The 16,160-nt window shown below is 35.5% G+C and overlaps 1 pseudogene; it reads left to right on the top strand.

The window, feature by feature from the left end:
- Window positions 1-593: 593 nt before the first annotated feature.
- Window positions 594-3,056, top strand: LOC141813074 (uncharacterized; annotated as a pseudogene).
- The last annotated feature ends 13,104 nt before the right edge of the window (window positions 3,057-16,160 follow it).

Here is a 16,160-nt window from a genome sequence, read left to right as displayed (position 1 = left end):
TAATTTCTCCTTACAGTTTTGGATGTTGATTGTCTTTCTCTTGTTTACTTGTTGATGCACTTATTTACTTTATTAATGCACTTCTTTACTTTGTTGATACAATTTGTTCTTAATACTTCCGGTTTAGCAATTCTATTTTCAATGCTTAGTGTTCTTTTCATTATTTAAATTTAGAACCTAATACAAACCCCCCATCCAAACCAAAAAAAATCTAAATTCTCAATTGTCTAATAACAACTAGGATTACCATACACCGGCTACAATTGTTGAGAGACGACTCGAGTTACCCTATACTACTTTAGTTAGGGGATTCGGTATTAATTAAGTTGATGTGCTCATTTACGATGATAACACATCGAGCAATCAATTTTTGATGTCGTTGTCGGGGATTGACAGAGGTGTTAGGTAGTTCTAGCTTGTTCTCATTGTTTGCTTTGAATAATTTCATTTTTATTTACTTTTATTGTTGTGGTGGTCATAAAAATTAAAAAAAATATTTGGTACTTCAATTCCCTAATATACTTGAGATTGTTGTGCACTGTTTCTACACCTAGTTGTGTCTTGTTTCTTGATTTCAGGTAAGACTAGAGTGCATGACTAGAGCATCTGAGGAGCACTTACTTGAATACGATCCAGAGATTGACAGAACATTCCATACCTTACAGAGAGCTCAGAGGAATTCAGTTATCAGTAACATGGCACTCAATAACAATAACAACAACAACAGAACTCTCAAAGAATTGGCAGTACCAGATGTTGCATATCAAACCTCTTGCATCCAGTATCTTGAACTTGAAGTAGATTTTAAGCTTAGATCAGGGATAATTCATTTATTGCCAAAGTTTCATGGCCTAGCTGGTGAGGATCCAAATAGACACTTGCAAGAATTTCATGTGGTGTGCTCTACAATGAAGCCTCAAACCATATCAGAGGAGGACATCAAGCTCAGGGCATTCCCATTTTCATTGACTGACATGACTAAGGATTGGTATTACTACATTCCCCTAGGATCTATTACCAGCTGGAATGATATGAGGAGGATATTCTTAGACAAATGTTTCCCTGCATCAAGGATTGCAGCAATCAGAAAGAGCATATGTGGAGTTCAACAAATGATTGGGGAAACATTGTATGAGTACTGGGAGTGTTTCAAGAGACTTTATGCAAGTTTCCCCCAATACCAGATCAGTGAGCAGCTTTTGATCCAGTACTTCTATGAGGGGTTACTTCCCATGGATAGAAATATGATAGATACTGCTAGCAGAGTAGCACTTGTCAACAGGACACCTTCTCAAGCCAGAGAACTCATTGAGATTATGGAAGTTAATTATCAGCAGTTTGGGAGTAGGTCTATGGCAACCAAGGGGCGCATGAGATCCAATCTTCTATTGCTGAGAGTCGCTTGGATGGGATTGAAACACTGTTAAGACAGATGGCTATTAGTCAGACTCAACAATCAACTTCATATTCATTGTGCCAGTATATCACATCAGACTGATATGTGCTACCCCTCACTACAACCAGATGAAGGATTTTCTTTCTCAGATCAAGTGGCAGCAGTAAACATGTACCAGAGCAGACCCCAATATTAGCAGCAACAAAGATCACAGCATAATCCTATATCATCTATCTACAATCCTGGATGGAGAGATCACCCAAACTTGAGATATGGAAATAACTTTGCACAACAGTAGCCTAACTTTGTGCAACAATAAGCATTCCAATCTTCTTCAACAAACTTTCAGAGGCCCTCAGGATTTCAGAATAATCCAATTCAGTATAAGCCTCCTTAGGTCCAACATTTCAATCCTATTCTTGGACCAAGTCACTCAGACACTTCCATACAAGAGTTGAAGAAACTTCTCTTACAGCAATAAGCACAATTTCAGCAACATCAATAGAGGAATGACACTGCCATTCAAAATTTGGAAAGGCAAATGAGTCAGATGGCTACTACTCTCAGTCAGCTTTAGTCTCAGGGGTCCAGTCAATTACCATCTCAGTCCATTCTAAATCCCAAAGGGAATGTGAACGTTATTTCACTCAGAAGTGATAAGACTATTCCATACCCCATACTTCAAACACCTTCCACACTTCAGGCTCCTCTCTCAGTTTTTGATCAGGACATGGAGTAGGAACCACAAACAGAATTAAATCCATCAGTACCAGTGCTATTTCTCCAAAGAGCAGGACTTCAAAAGAAAAATATTAATGCAGAAAAGGCACAAGATCGTGAAGAGTTAGTAGATATCTTCAGTAAGATAGAAGTGAACATCCCATTACTGAAAGTCATCAAGCACATTCCAAAATATGTCAAGTTTTTGAAGGATCTTTGTGTTCACAAGAGGAAACTTAAGGGTAATGAATTGGTGAGCATGGGAAAGAATGTGTCAGCTTTGATTCAACCAATGCCCCCAAAATGTAAAGATCCAGGAGTGTTCACCATACCATGTGTGATTGGGGAATGCAGCTTTTCAAATGTTATGTTAGATCTTGGTGCATCCATCAATGGAATGCCTAAGTCTGTGTTCTTAGCACTTGGTATTAGACCACTACAACCTACTGGGGTAATCATTCAGTTAGCCAATTGCAGCTTAGCTCATCCAGCTGGTGTCATTGAAGATGTATTAGTTAAAGTGAAAGATTTGATTTTTCTAGCTGATTTTTACATTTTGGATGTGGAGGGAGATACATCTTCAAGCCAGACTCCACTGATATTAGGAAGATCGTTCTTCAAGACAATAAGAACAAAGATTGATGTGTATACAGGAATACTGACTATGGAGTTTGGGGACATAATGGTATAGTTTAGCATACTGGAAGCAATGAGGTACCCTGAAGAAGATCACTCGCTTCTCAGTATTGATATTCTTGATGAGTTAGAATGTGATGTAGATACCTCCTGGATTGATATGGATACCGACTCTGAGGTAACAGATGATGATTCTTATTATATCCCTGATGATGTTATTGACGCTTGTATAGGGATTCTGTATTGGAAACAGGTCCTGAAAAATTACTTTCATCCCTTGTTCAACCTCCAAAGCTTGAATTGAAGCCCCTACCAGATCACTTGAAATGCGCCTACTTAGGGAAAGAGGAGGAGTTACCAGTCATCATTGCCAAAAACCTAGAGGCAGATCAAGAGAAAATATTATTGAATCTTCTGAGGTAGTATCAGAAGGGCATAGGATGGACCATTACAGATATTCCTGACCTCAGCCCCTCCTTTTGTATGTATAAAATCTTCTTGGAGGAGGACAAGAACCTAGTAAGGCAACCACTCAAGCATCACATGTATTGGATCAAAACATTCTGGGTAGTCAAGTGTTGTAACCTGGACAAGGTTTGATTGTACAACTCTAGACTCTAATGGTTTTCAGGTATATTAAGAGCTAGGTGGAAAGGTCCTTTCTATACTATTCATATTTTTTTCCTATGGAGTGATTGAGTTGCAGGACACGATAAATGGGAGGACCTTTAAAGTGAATAGATACCGTCTGAAAAAATTTCATGATGGAGTTGTACAGACGGTGTTGGAACGAGAAAAGCTTAATAACCCCATCTACCCAACTTGAGGGGAGTTCATTCTTTTCTTCTTTTTATTTTCTTGCTTAGTTGTTTTATTTTATTTGCATTCATATTTTTGTAAATAGCATACTTGATTTTTCATTTGTACATAGTATTAGGAATTGTGATTCCATTTCCTTAAGTGTTCGTACCAATCTTTAGGAGATGTGAACGTTAATTAAGTTTGATTATCATGTTTTGAGTTCTATGGCATGCTTAGACACTTTCCATGCATATGGTCATTAGTGTGGTGATAGATTCTAATTGATTGACTTTACTTGATAACTTTATACACCTAGTGAGGATTTAGCTATTGTCTCCTTGTTATGTGATATGCATTTATGTTGTAGAACTCTAAAACTTGCTATAGTTTTTTTTAAGACCACAATATCATAAGCTATGTGATGATGATGAAGGTTATCTTATCTATACTTTTGGAACTCTAGAACTTCTCTTTGTGTAAATGACTTCTTATTTTACCTCACTTATAGTTGCATTTCTTCTTTCCTTACTCTATGTGACCTTCTTTGATATACCTTGACTAAAATAATTTACTGTTATCTTGTTAAATTTATTACCCGAGACGATCAAATTTTAAGTGTGGGGGAGGAGATGAAGAGATGTGGTTCAAATTTTAAGTGTGGGGGAGGAGATGTACACTTATAGAGGAGAAGTGGTTGAAAAAAAATGAGGCTAGACATAATTGATAGCATGAGTGAACCATGCTTGATCACCATGGTTGAACCATGCTTTATTCTCTTTGCCATATTTGTTGTTTAAAAAGATTTGGTTAGTGTTGTTGAGAGACTTGTATGGATGACACATCGTATCATGGTTGGTTTTTATTTTTGTTTTATTGTATTTTTAGATAGGTTTCCATTTTCTTTAGATAGGTTGAGAAAAAAATAATTAGAATGAAATTCAAAAAAAAAAAAAAGAAACTCAGAAAAAATTTAGAAAAAAAAGAGACATGAAAAAAAAGAAAAAAGAAAAAAAAGAGAAAAAAAGCATGAAAAATAAAAAAAGACATGGAAAAAAAGGAAAAAATAATTTCTGAAAAGAAAAAAGTAAAAAAAAATTTCATTGGAAAAAATTTTAATGAAAAATAATAATAATTGATATGTTGTATAATTTTTCTAGAAGTGGAGTGTTTGAGGATGAGTAGTACGTTTAGATGCACATCCAAGGGAAGAGGAGAGTTGTTTTTCTGTTAAGAAGGAAGTATATTTCTTGTAAGCACTGTTAATGGACATGTTTAACATCATAATAGTTCATTATTTTATGTCTTCTTTTTCCACATTCATACCATCTCTTTATACGTCTTTCTTTCTTGTGCTTCATTGTGATTTACAAGAGTTGTTCTTTATAGAGATGATAAGCCTTTGGAATCATGGATACTTGTGTTTATAGTGGTGGAGATTAGGAGATAAGAAAGCATATGGTAATGAAACATTATGAGTTGCATTGAGTGGGGACTCCATTTACATACATGCTACTGAGAGTGAGAGCACCACCATATACCTTGTGAGGATTGTTGGTGCAATCTTGCCCCAAGTATTAGTTGGTTTTAATGTTTGGCTAAATGAGTTTAAATTAGAAAATGTTGGTGATCTAACATGTGTGATTTGAGTAAACAGGAAAGTCCAAGTTTGAAGTCTTGGCAAATGGTAAAGCTCCCAGAGGCGCGACCTCTTGGCAAATGGTGAAATCCCGGAGGCGCGGCCTCTTGGCAAATAGTGAAGTTCCGGAGGCGCGACCTCTTGGCAAATGGTGAAGTCCCAGAAGGTGCGGCCTCTTGGTAAAAGGAAGACTTAGCATGACGAAGCTGAGGGAAACATCTCAAGCAAGTGCAAGGATGGGCACGAGGCTTGTGGAAGATGTTTGAAGGTGTGAGTCAAGGCTAAGGGATGAAGAAGCATGCTGAAAGGTGATTTTCAGCTTCATAGTCAATTAGAATGGCATCAGTCAACTGGTATCCTGATCCAAAACACACAGAGAGTTTGGTCGAGTGAAAGGCACTGACCAATCAACTGATCAGTCGACTGATGGAGCCATCAGTCGTTGATATTCGGTTGGGCTGACAGCTGGAGAAATAACTCAATCTATAGTAGTCGTTGAAGCCCACCAGTCGACTGGTCTTTGGGGCAGTCGACTGGCATCGCGAAAAATATAAAAAGATAGATTCAAGATTGAAGACGATATAGTTCTCATTTTTCTCTCATCTCTGTACGATCTTCAAGCTTTGTCTTTCATACTCTTCCTCTAATCTTCTCTATACATCTGTAAGAGGAAGAGATTATTTGTAAAGGTTTCTCCACCTTCAAAGAGTGCTTTGAGAAGGAGAAGTTTCATAGTGGAACGGTCGTTTGTGTGTGTGGATCCTTGGATTAGTCACCTCGTAGAGGTGGATACCAAGTAAATCGAACGGGTTAGCATTGATTTCATTTTATCTTGCTTTTGTTTTGTGCTTCCGCTAACGATTTTATAGGCAAGAGCAAAAAGTTGCTATTCACTCCCCTCTAGCAAACGCAACGGTCCCAACAAGTGGTATCAGAGCAGGTTCATTTGAAAGAACTCACATTCAACCGAAACATCAGATGACGTTTCAAGAGGGATACAACACCGCACGACCCCCCTACTTCGATGGCAATGATTTTGCCTATTGGAAAGGTAGAATGGAATACTATTTAATGAACGATATTGAAAACTAGTTTAGTGTTGTAGATGGCTTCGAAAAATCGAAGGATGCATCTAGAGTACCTCTACCTACCAAGGAATGGTCGAAGGAAATATGCAAGAAGGCTCAAGCAAATGCAAAAGCCACAACCACCTTGCAATGCAGACTCTCCAAAGAGCAATTGAGCAAGGTTGGACCATTCAACTCGGCCAAAGAGCTTTGGGAGAAGCTCATCAAACTAAATGAAGGTTCAAGTGAATCTAGAAGAACCAAGAGGGATCTCTTGGTTGGACAACTTCAAACCTTCAGCATGAAGCCCAATGAGACAGTAAGTCAAATGCATGGACGGTTCAAAGAGATCGTGAATAACTTCATGTGATAGGTGAGAAGATAGACAATCGAGACTTGGTAAGGTACGTACTTCAAGCCTTTCCCAGAACCACTTTATGGGCATCAATGGTCGATGCGTATAAAGTATCTAGGGATCTTTCAATTGTTAAACTAGATGAGTTATTTTATGAATTTGAGTTACATGAACAAGCTAATGTTTCTTCCAAAGAGAAAGGTATTGCTTTGATTGTAGAAAAGAAGAAGAAGAAGAAAAAGAAGGAGAAGAAGAAGGAAGTCATGGTGGCCCAAACCACATGGGATACGTCAAGTAGCGAGTCATCGGATGACGAAAAAAGAACTATGCCACATCACTAGACACATGACACTGATGGGACGTGAAAGTGACCAAGAGACTTCAAGTGAGGAGGAAGAATCAAGTAGCGATGAATCTTCATCAAGTGAAGATGAGGTAATGGATTCTACTAAAGAAAAATTTTTGTATAGAACTATTGCTTATCTTAAAAATGCTTTGGATAAATCGAAGTCTAAGGTTAAGGCATTAAAGGAGGAACTTAGGACCGTTAGGAATAATGCATGTGAATCTAGTGATTCGAGTGTAATTAATGAGGAAAATGCTAAGTTGAAGGATGAAGTCATTGATTTAAGGAAATGCTTAGAAAAATTTTACAAATGGATCTAAAAACCTTGATATGATCCTAAATAGTCAAAGAGTGATTTACAACAAGGCCGGAATATGATACAAACCTAAAGAGTTTGCCTATATCTCTCTAGTAGGAAGACAAGGGTCACCTAGCAAACAAGTCATTAAGGGAAAGGTAAAGCAAGCATGGGTCCCTAAGAAATATTTACAAAATATTAGTGGACCAAGCTTTTGGGTACCAAAGAGTGATGTGTTTCATGTTGTATAGGTAAGAGAGAAGAAGGAACTCATGTTTACCAAACCTAATATGCTAAAGAAATTATCAAGAAATTTAGTTTGAAAAATGCTAAGGTAGCTTCTACTCCTATAGGAACAAATGTAAAATTAGATAGTGACATGGAGAAAACTTGGTATGTGTTGTGTAGAATTATGACCTTAGTCTTGCATGATCCTATAGCTAAAAGTTACTTATGTACATCTCACAAGATCCTAGGAAGGCTTGCTTGTGTATTTCTTCATTTGAATATTATGTGAGATGCTAGGATGATACTCATATCTTACTTATGCTTATGGCATCTTGATGAGGTATGAAGAGTATCAATATAACTATCATAAACCAACTATGGGGAAAGCAAATGTTCAATTCATGGACATCTTGCCCATTGATCATAGTTGGACATTTTAAATATTTTGAAAACATTTCTATGTTGTACTAACAATGATATATACTTACAACATCAAAGGTTTCAAAACATGGCTTGAGATTGATACATAAGTGCAAGTTTGTGCCAAACTTTTGAGTTTTAGTCAAACTCATAAAATACTTTGACTTTTCATAAAACCTTATTTTTCCTTGATAGAGAATGTTGAAACAAACTTGCTTGCAAAATTTCATCATTTTTTAAATTTTGTGAAATTAATAGGGCATTTCTGAAGTTCATCTCAAAATGCTGAATTGAGTTGATACATCTACAGGTACCAGTCGACTGGTACCAGTCGACTCTCACTCGTTTCTCACTCAACCAATTTTTCTGTGAGATTTTTCTTCACGGGGTAGTCGACTGAGTCAGAATCAGTCGACTGGTGAGTCTGATAAGGCTGAAACTTTGTGGTTTCGGTCGTATCTTGGTCATTTTGGTATCCTATGACTTACTACTCCTTGAAAAATGCTCTAGGGAGCATTGTTCATTATAAAGGTCAATGGGATTGATCACATTTATTTTGGGCTCGATGTTATTACTTTTATTGATTCTAACGCACAATTGAAGGTTATGTTTGAACTTCTACTTATTATTCTCATGGTTCAAGGTTCCTCTAGATTTCGAGACTTTTCAAAGACATTGTTGGTGCAATGGTCTAGGGGGAGTAGGGCTTTAAAATTGTTGGTGCAATGACTTTAGGGGGAGTAGGGCTTTAGGGGGAGTGTACCCCTCAATGGATAAATTTTATATTACATATTTCAAAGGGATGAGGTTCTTGCTTGGATATTTGCCCTAGCTTTTGTTCATTTCTGCCTCCTTATGGAAATATTATCTTTTTGGTGTTTGTCAAAAAAGGGGGAGAAATGGGTTGGTTTAAGTTAGAACTTATATGTTCTTATGCTTTTATTATCCATGCTTATCGTCTTATGCTTCATGCTTCATGATTATGACTTTTGCTGAAATTATATCTTGTCATGTTAAAGACCTAACTTAAATAAGTTTTTGCCAAACATCAAAAAGGGGGAGATTGTTGGTGCAATCTTGCCCCAAGTATTAGTTGGTTTTAATGTTTGGCTAAATGAGTTTAAGTTAGGCAATGTTGGTGATCTAACATGTGTGATTTGAGTAAACAGGAAAGTCCAGGTTTGAAGTCTTGGCAAATGGTGAAGTCCCAGAGGCGCGGCCTCTTGGCAAATGGTGAAGTCCCGGAGGTGCGACCTCTTGGCAAATGGTGAAGTCCCGGAGGTGCGACCTCTTGGCAAAAGGAAGACTTAGCATGACGAAGTTGAGGGAAACATCTCAAGCAAGTGCAAGGATGGGCACGAGGCTTGTGGAAGATGTTTGAAGGCGTGAGTCAAGGCTAAGGGATGAAGAAGGAAGCTGAAAGGTGATTTTCAGCTTCATCAGTCGACTGGGATGACATCAGTCGACTGGTGTCCTGATCCAAAATACACAGAGAGTTTGGTCGAGTGAAAGGCACTGACCAGTCGACTGATCAGTCGACTGACTGATGACCAGTCGACTGATGGAGCCATCAGTCGACTGATATTCGAACGTTGGGCTGACAACTGGAGAAATAACTCAATCTACAATAGCCGTTGAAGCCCACCAGTCGACTGGTCCTTGGGGCAGTCGACTGGCATCGTGAAAAATATAAAAAGATAGATTCAAGATTGAAGACGATATAGTTCTCATTTTTCTCTCATCTCTGTACGATCTTCAAGCTTTGTCTTTCATACTCTTCCTCCAATCTTCTCTATACATCTGTAAGAGGAAGAGATTATTTGTAAAGGTTTCTCCACCTTCAAAGAGTGCTTTGAGAAGGAGAAGTTTTATAGTGGAACGGTCTGGTAGTGTGTGTAGATCCTTGGATTAGTCACCTCGTAGAGGTGGATACCAAGTAAATCGAAAGGGTTAGCATTGGTTTCATTTTATCTTGCTTTTGTCTTGTGCTTCCGCTAACAATTTTGTAGGCAAGAGAAAAAGTTTCTATTCACCCCCTCTAGCAAATGCAACGGTCCCAATAAGAGAATCTCATCTTGGGTGTTACGATTATGGTGTGAGACATTCTCTACCAGAACTTGCTTGTCACGATCATGATCATGACCATGACGATGATCCATCGGATTTGAGAGCTCTGATATCAATTAACGCTGAATGAGATAGCGATTATCCTACGAATAATATTGATTCCATTGTTTAACTGTGAACATCGAAAATCAATTGTCTAAAACCTGTTGATTTAAAAAAATACTAGGAGATAGAAAAATAAATAGCACTATAGAAAATATTATTAAATCAAAATTTTCTTCTAATATTAACTAGACAATGGTTATATAAACCCAAAATCCTAACTTGTAAAAGAAAGAAAAAATCCTAAAAGAAAGAAATTTTTTTAATGGACTCAAAATCATAAAAATCCTAAACGGTCTTAAAATTCTGAAATATAAAAAAAATAAAAAATTTTAAAATTACTCTAAATATTAAAAATCTTAAAAATAATTAAAAATAGTAATAAAATCTTCAAATCCTCCTACATGAATTGTTTTTGTTTTATATTACCACTGTACACTTTGAAAAAAATAAATTTTAAATACAAAAGTGACAAATGTTATTTACCTTCCTTTTAACACATCTCTCAATCCTACACACACCACATAAGTTAGATCTTCAATACTTAACTTTAAATCTTTTTTATACTTCAAAATATAAATTTGATCATCTAGTGTTATCTATACCAACAGTCACATATGCTATTTGTGTGGTTACATGGAATAAGGCATGATTAAAGCTCATTAGGGTGATGCCTTCTTGGTATAGTGTTGAACTGTTGATATATTCAACCTCCACTTCCGGCTTGGATGACTTCATGTCACAATAGCTTGCATTGTCGCCATTAAGCCCATTGTCATCATGATAGGTTGAAATTCTTTCTCTAATGTTATTCTAATTTTTATAAATTCTTTATATTTTCATTGAATTAATATCACTATTAATTTGATGATGTAAAATTTTACTCTAATACGACAATTGAAACCATCACAAATGTAGAAGCTCGCAGAGAGAGGGAGATAAAAAGGAGAGAGCTACAGTGGCAAAGATGAGGGAGAGAATGGTAGAGTAGAGTAGGTTGCAGCGGTCAGATGATGATGATTGAGATAAAGGCTTCGAGAATGATAGAATAATGATTGGACATCAATGAGAAAGAGGGAGGTAGAGAGGAGAGGCGGTGATAAAAGAGAGAGTAAAGGAGGAGAAGGCATAGAGGAGGAAGGGACAAGGGAGATGTAGCTAGGTAGGTAAAGAGAAGTAGTACGAACATAGAAGGAGGCAAAGACGAGGACGTAGAGAAAAAAGAGGCAATCGTAAGACATTGAAAAGAGAGGGAGGCCAAAGAAGAGGATAGGGTAATGATGTGAGAGAGAGGTAAAGAGGAGGAGACAGAAAGATGGAGAGACCAATGGAAACAGGATAAGTCATATGAGGGATAGGAGTAAGCAAGTGACTCAGATTTTTTAATAGACTTTGCAATGACAACTTATATTGTCACCACTCACAAACTCCATTGTAAAGTTCATCACAATTCTTTTGCTAAAATTTTAAAAAGAATTAATGATATGTATTGTAACCATCATATTGTGATTATAAATTTTATGACAATTAACATCCATCATAGAAAGTGCGACTTCCTATATTTGTCAAAAACTTTTATAAGATTATAATGGCAATATTAATGTTGTTGTAAATTACTATCGTATTAACATTGCAGAGATGATATAGTTGTCGAGCCCCTAGTAACAGTTATTTCATTGTAGGTTTAGATCTTAAAATATTCAGAAAGAAGAATTAATATTTATAACTTCAATGGCATAATTTATCTGCTAAAATTGAAAAAAGTACAATCTTCAGAAATCTGGAACTGCTCCTGTTGAAAAATGTACAAGCTTTTTCTCCTCTTCTATACTTGCAATATTTAATTTGAATTGTTATTTAATATATATATATATATATATATATATATATATATATATATATATATATATATTACGCGTCCGTAATGGTACCATAATAATGTTGGAAGTCTCTCTTTCTGGAAGCTTGTTATTTTGGAGCTTCTCAAACCTCAAGACTCAACCATCTGTTTGATTCCGGACAACTGAGAGAGTGTGTGTGGTTATTACCCACCCCTTTGCATGCCCAATAATTTGTTCATCTCTCGTTCTTTTACTTGATGGCCTGATTACGCATCCGCAATTGTACCATAATAATGTTGGGAGTCTCTCTTTTTGGAAGCTTGTTATTTTGGCGCTTCTCAAACCTCAAGATTCAACCATCTGTTTGATTCGACAACTGAGAGAGTGTGTGTGGTTATTACCCACCCTTTGCATGCCCAATAATTTGTTCATCTCTCTTTCTTTTACTTGATGGTCGGTCAATGAATATGGTGGAACTCCACCTACAACCAGTCTGCATCACCAACTGCCACTTCAGGCATGCAGTTGAGAAAATCAAAACAAAAAGCTTCAGTTTCGTCGGTTCCATCGCATGGTGATGAAAACAAAGCCAGCATTAGAGATAACGTATTATCATCCAAAAAATCTGAACCAGATAGAAAGTTAACACCATGCTAAAACGTTGATTAATTGAAAATATATTGAAGCTATAGACTTTACTCAAATTAATTAACATGGCAGAAGGTATTAATATTAATGTTTCGCTTGCGAAGCTACGTAATATAACTTCGCTGTGCATGCATGTATCTATGGTATACTTCACTGTGTTGCTGAAGTAGGGTATCCTTCTCTGTGGGAGCTCATTCATATTTTTCTAACTTCCAAGTGCTTTCAATTATTAGTCACTGCGGAAGGCATCCTTTCTTGTCGTTTAGGGGGCTAGGAAGTAGGAATAGTCGGTTGTCTTCAGTTGGTTGTCTTCGTTTCCTTCACTCCACCCAAAAAGCTTCCTACGCAGGTCTTTCTCCACTACTATTCCACCGCCATTTACGCCAGCAATAAGACAACAGATACGGATAAAGACTTCCATGATAGACTTTCAGCTATGGAGCAAGTAGGTGAGGGTGATAACTGATATCTACATCACCATAAAAGTTATGCTATTGGTGGAAAAGGAAAGGATGGCGCAATTAATGGTGGTCGCCGGAAAATGTGCGGGGAGAGTAGGAGAATGGCCGAGAACGCCGGGGAGACGTGTCAGTCTGTGCGACAATGGTGGTTCTAGGTTTTTGTCGTTGCTGGACAACAAAAACGAGACACGCGTCGTGGCCCTGGAGTTTATTTTATTATTATATGATTAATTTTTTTCATTTATTATTATTATTTATTGCATAAGAATACGGATGTTTTTTCGAGACCATAAATAATTTTCATCAAGTCGATATGTCTTTTTTTACGTTGATGAATTTACATAATTCGAAATGTAGAAAAAGAGTATGGGTGGACGATATATATAAAATGCTTGGCATTTAAGAAAGCAGAAAGTCATTTGCATTTGTCAAAATTTTCACAATATATAAAAATTAAAATTTTGTGATGAAAATTTTATCAAGTGCAAATATATATAAGAGATTAAACACTGTCACAAACCCATCATTGATAGTTAACATCTATGACAAAAATACTATGTGAGTAATTGCCACAAGCATAGTCTAATCTATTATCATTGCAAGTGGCATTTGCAATAGGATACACGATCATATATAATTTATTGAAAAAATATTTATAAACATATTATAAAAAATTATAAAAATAAATACTTTAAAAATTAAAATTTTCTTACATGTATATACATTGATATATTTTAAGAAGAAAAATATAAATAAATAAACACTGCAAGTAAATCAACAATGAAAATAATAACAACATCAAAACATCATATTAATAATAACATCAATACCACATTTACAAGAATAAGGTGGTCACAAAAGCTTTCACACTTAATCCATAATGCAATGATCGCAATGGCTTGTATCTCCTCCATGAAGGCCATTATGGACTCCATGTTGTTTGGAAAATGGTATCTTCCTTATAGTTAGGTCTAACTATGTTGTTTTATTGGTTTAACATGCTATTTAAATTAAGTTAGGTGTATACGTTATGATGTGCATGAAGCCTGTAGCATGTCATGCTAATCAAAATTTAAAGTGATCAAGCTTTGGATGTGGATGTATGAGGAGCTTCAAATTCATATTTTTCATCAAGCTTGAAGATGCACTTGAAAACTAAGTGCATGTTTATTTTATTAATCAATAAATAATATTAAATTTAATTTATTTTTTGCATAGATAATTGTTTTGATAATATTTAGCTTCCACGTAAAGTTTATTAACCAGGGAGCTACATCATAAGCACTATAAGGTGCTTGGTAGTTTATTTTGATGTTTGAGGTTGATCTTATTGGTGCAAGATGTTGAAGTGAATGCTATACAAGAGGAAGAGGAGGTGAATAGTAGTCATGCCTACAAATAACAATTTTATTCTCTTAATTATTGTAGTCCTCATAGGTCACAAAACACAAAATTAGCGACCAAAAAAATAAACAAGTACAAATACATACCGCCAAGACATAAACGGGTATATGGAATAATTAATAATATTAAATCTTGGGTTTATTTTATGCATAGATTATTGTTTTGATAGAATTTAACTTCGAGTTAAAGTTTATTATCTAGGGAGCCATATCATAGACCCTATAAAGTGCTTGGTAGCTAGGTTCTTTTGATGTTTGAGGTTGATCCTTAAACCATAAAGAATCTTAACTCATCCTTGAAGGAGTTATTGGGAAAGGCAATGCATTGACACACTAAAATATTCTATTTTAAATTTTGTGCTCTTACGTGATATTAGATCAAATTAAATAATAATTGAAGAAAAAAATCATGATTTTTTTTACATTCAGAAGCTTTGTACAATACACCTTGTATTTTGTTCATGCAACATGATTTCCCATATGGAAAAAAGACTTTTCATAGTCAACACCTGTCATTGACAATCTTTTTACAACACAAACTTGGTTTTATATGCTTGTATACTTTGGTGTTGATTTTCGATCAACACCATATTGTTGGCTTAGAGATATAAGAATATTATGGTACTTGTTTTGAAGGTTTAGAACTATTATGATGCTGGGTTGGAATTATCATCACTACTATTTTAACTGGTTCAAGAAATCAAAACTATATGGTGTTGATTTTGAAGGTTCAATAACACATTAGTGTTGATTTTTAAAGATCATCGCTAGCATGTTGTTGGGATGGAGAAATTAAAATATTGTGTTGTTAGTTTTGAAGGTTTAGAATCAAGTGATGTTGGCTTTCAATTATCAGCACCAGTTTGTTGTTGGATTGGAGAAATCAGAATACTATAATATTGGTTTTGAAGGTTTAGAACTAGTATGGTATTGGTTTTTAAAGATCAATACTGCTATATTACTAAGTTCGAGAATTAAAAACTATGTGGTGTTGTTTTAAAGGTTTGGCAACACTTTGGTGTTGGTTTTCAAATATCAATACCACTGTCTTGTTGGGTTGAAGAAAGCAGAATACTGTGATGTTGGTTTTGAACGTTCAGAATCAGTGCAATATTAGTTTTTCAAAGATCAACATCACTATGTTACTAGGTTTGAGAAATCAAAACTATCTTGTGTTGATTTTGAAGGTTCAACAATACTTTAATATTAATTTTCAAAGATCAACACCGATGTGTTGTTGAGTTAGAGAAATAAGAATATTGTGGTGTTGGTTTTGAATGTTTAGAATTAGGTGGTATTGACTTTCATGATCAGTACCACTGTATTACTAGGTTCGAGAAATCAGAACTATGTAATGCTATTTTTAAAAGTTTAGCAACACTTTAGTATTGATTTTTAAAGATCAACACCACTATGACAATTGACACACTTCATTTTATTTAGCTAGACAGTAAAATGACTATTGTAACTACTTGTAAAAATAAGTTCATATATGTCACTGTGCAATACTCTATTAATAATAATATAAATAACCATAATAACAAAAATATAAATTAACTAATATAGTTATTAAAACTATAACCAATATTGTATATAAGTCACACAAGACTATGGTTGCCATAGCATAGTGCTGTATCATTTAAAATATACAAGAATAGTGCAATATTTAACCAATATAGTTATACAAATTGCACAAATTTAGGTTTATATTCCCTACCCAAGTATTCTTCAGCTC

Source organism: Curcuma longa, chromosome 20, assembly GCF_044706935.1.
Source record: "Curcuma longa cultivar G26 ecotype Majalengka, Jawa Barat chromosome 20, ITB_CL_G26_1.1, whole genome shotgun sequence".
NCBI classification, from domain to species: Eukaryota; Viridiplantae; Streptophyta; class Magnoliopsida; order Zingiberales; family Zingiberaceae; genus Curcuma; species Curcuma longa.
The sequence above is the reverse complement of the archived record's forward strand: the minus strand, read 5'-3'. Positions and strand labels throughout refer to the sequence as shown.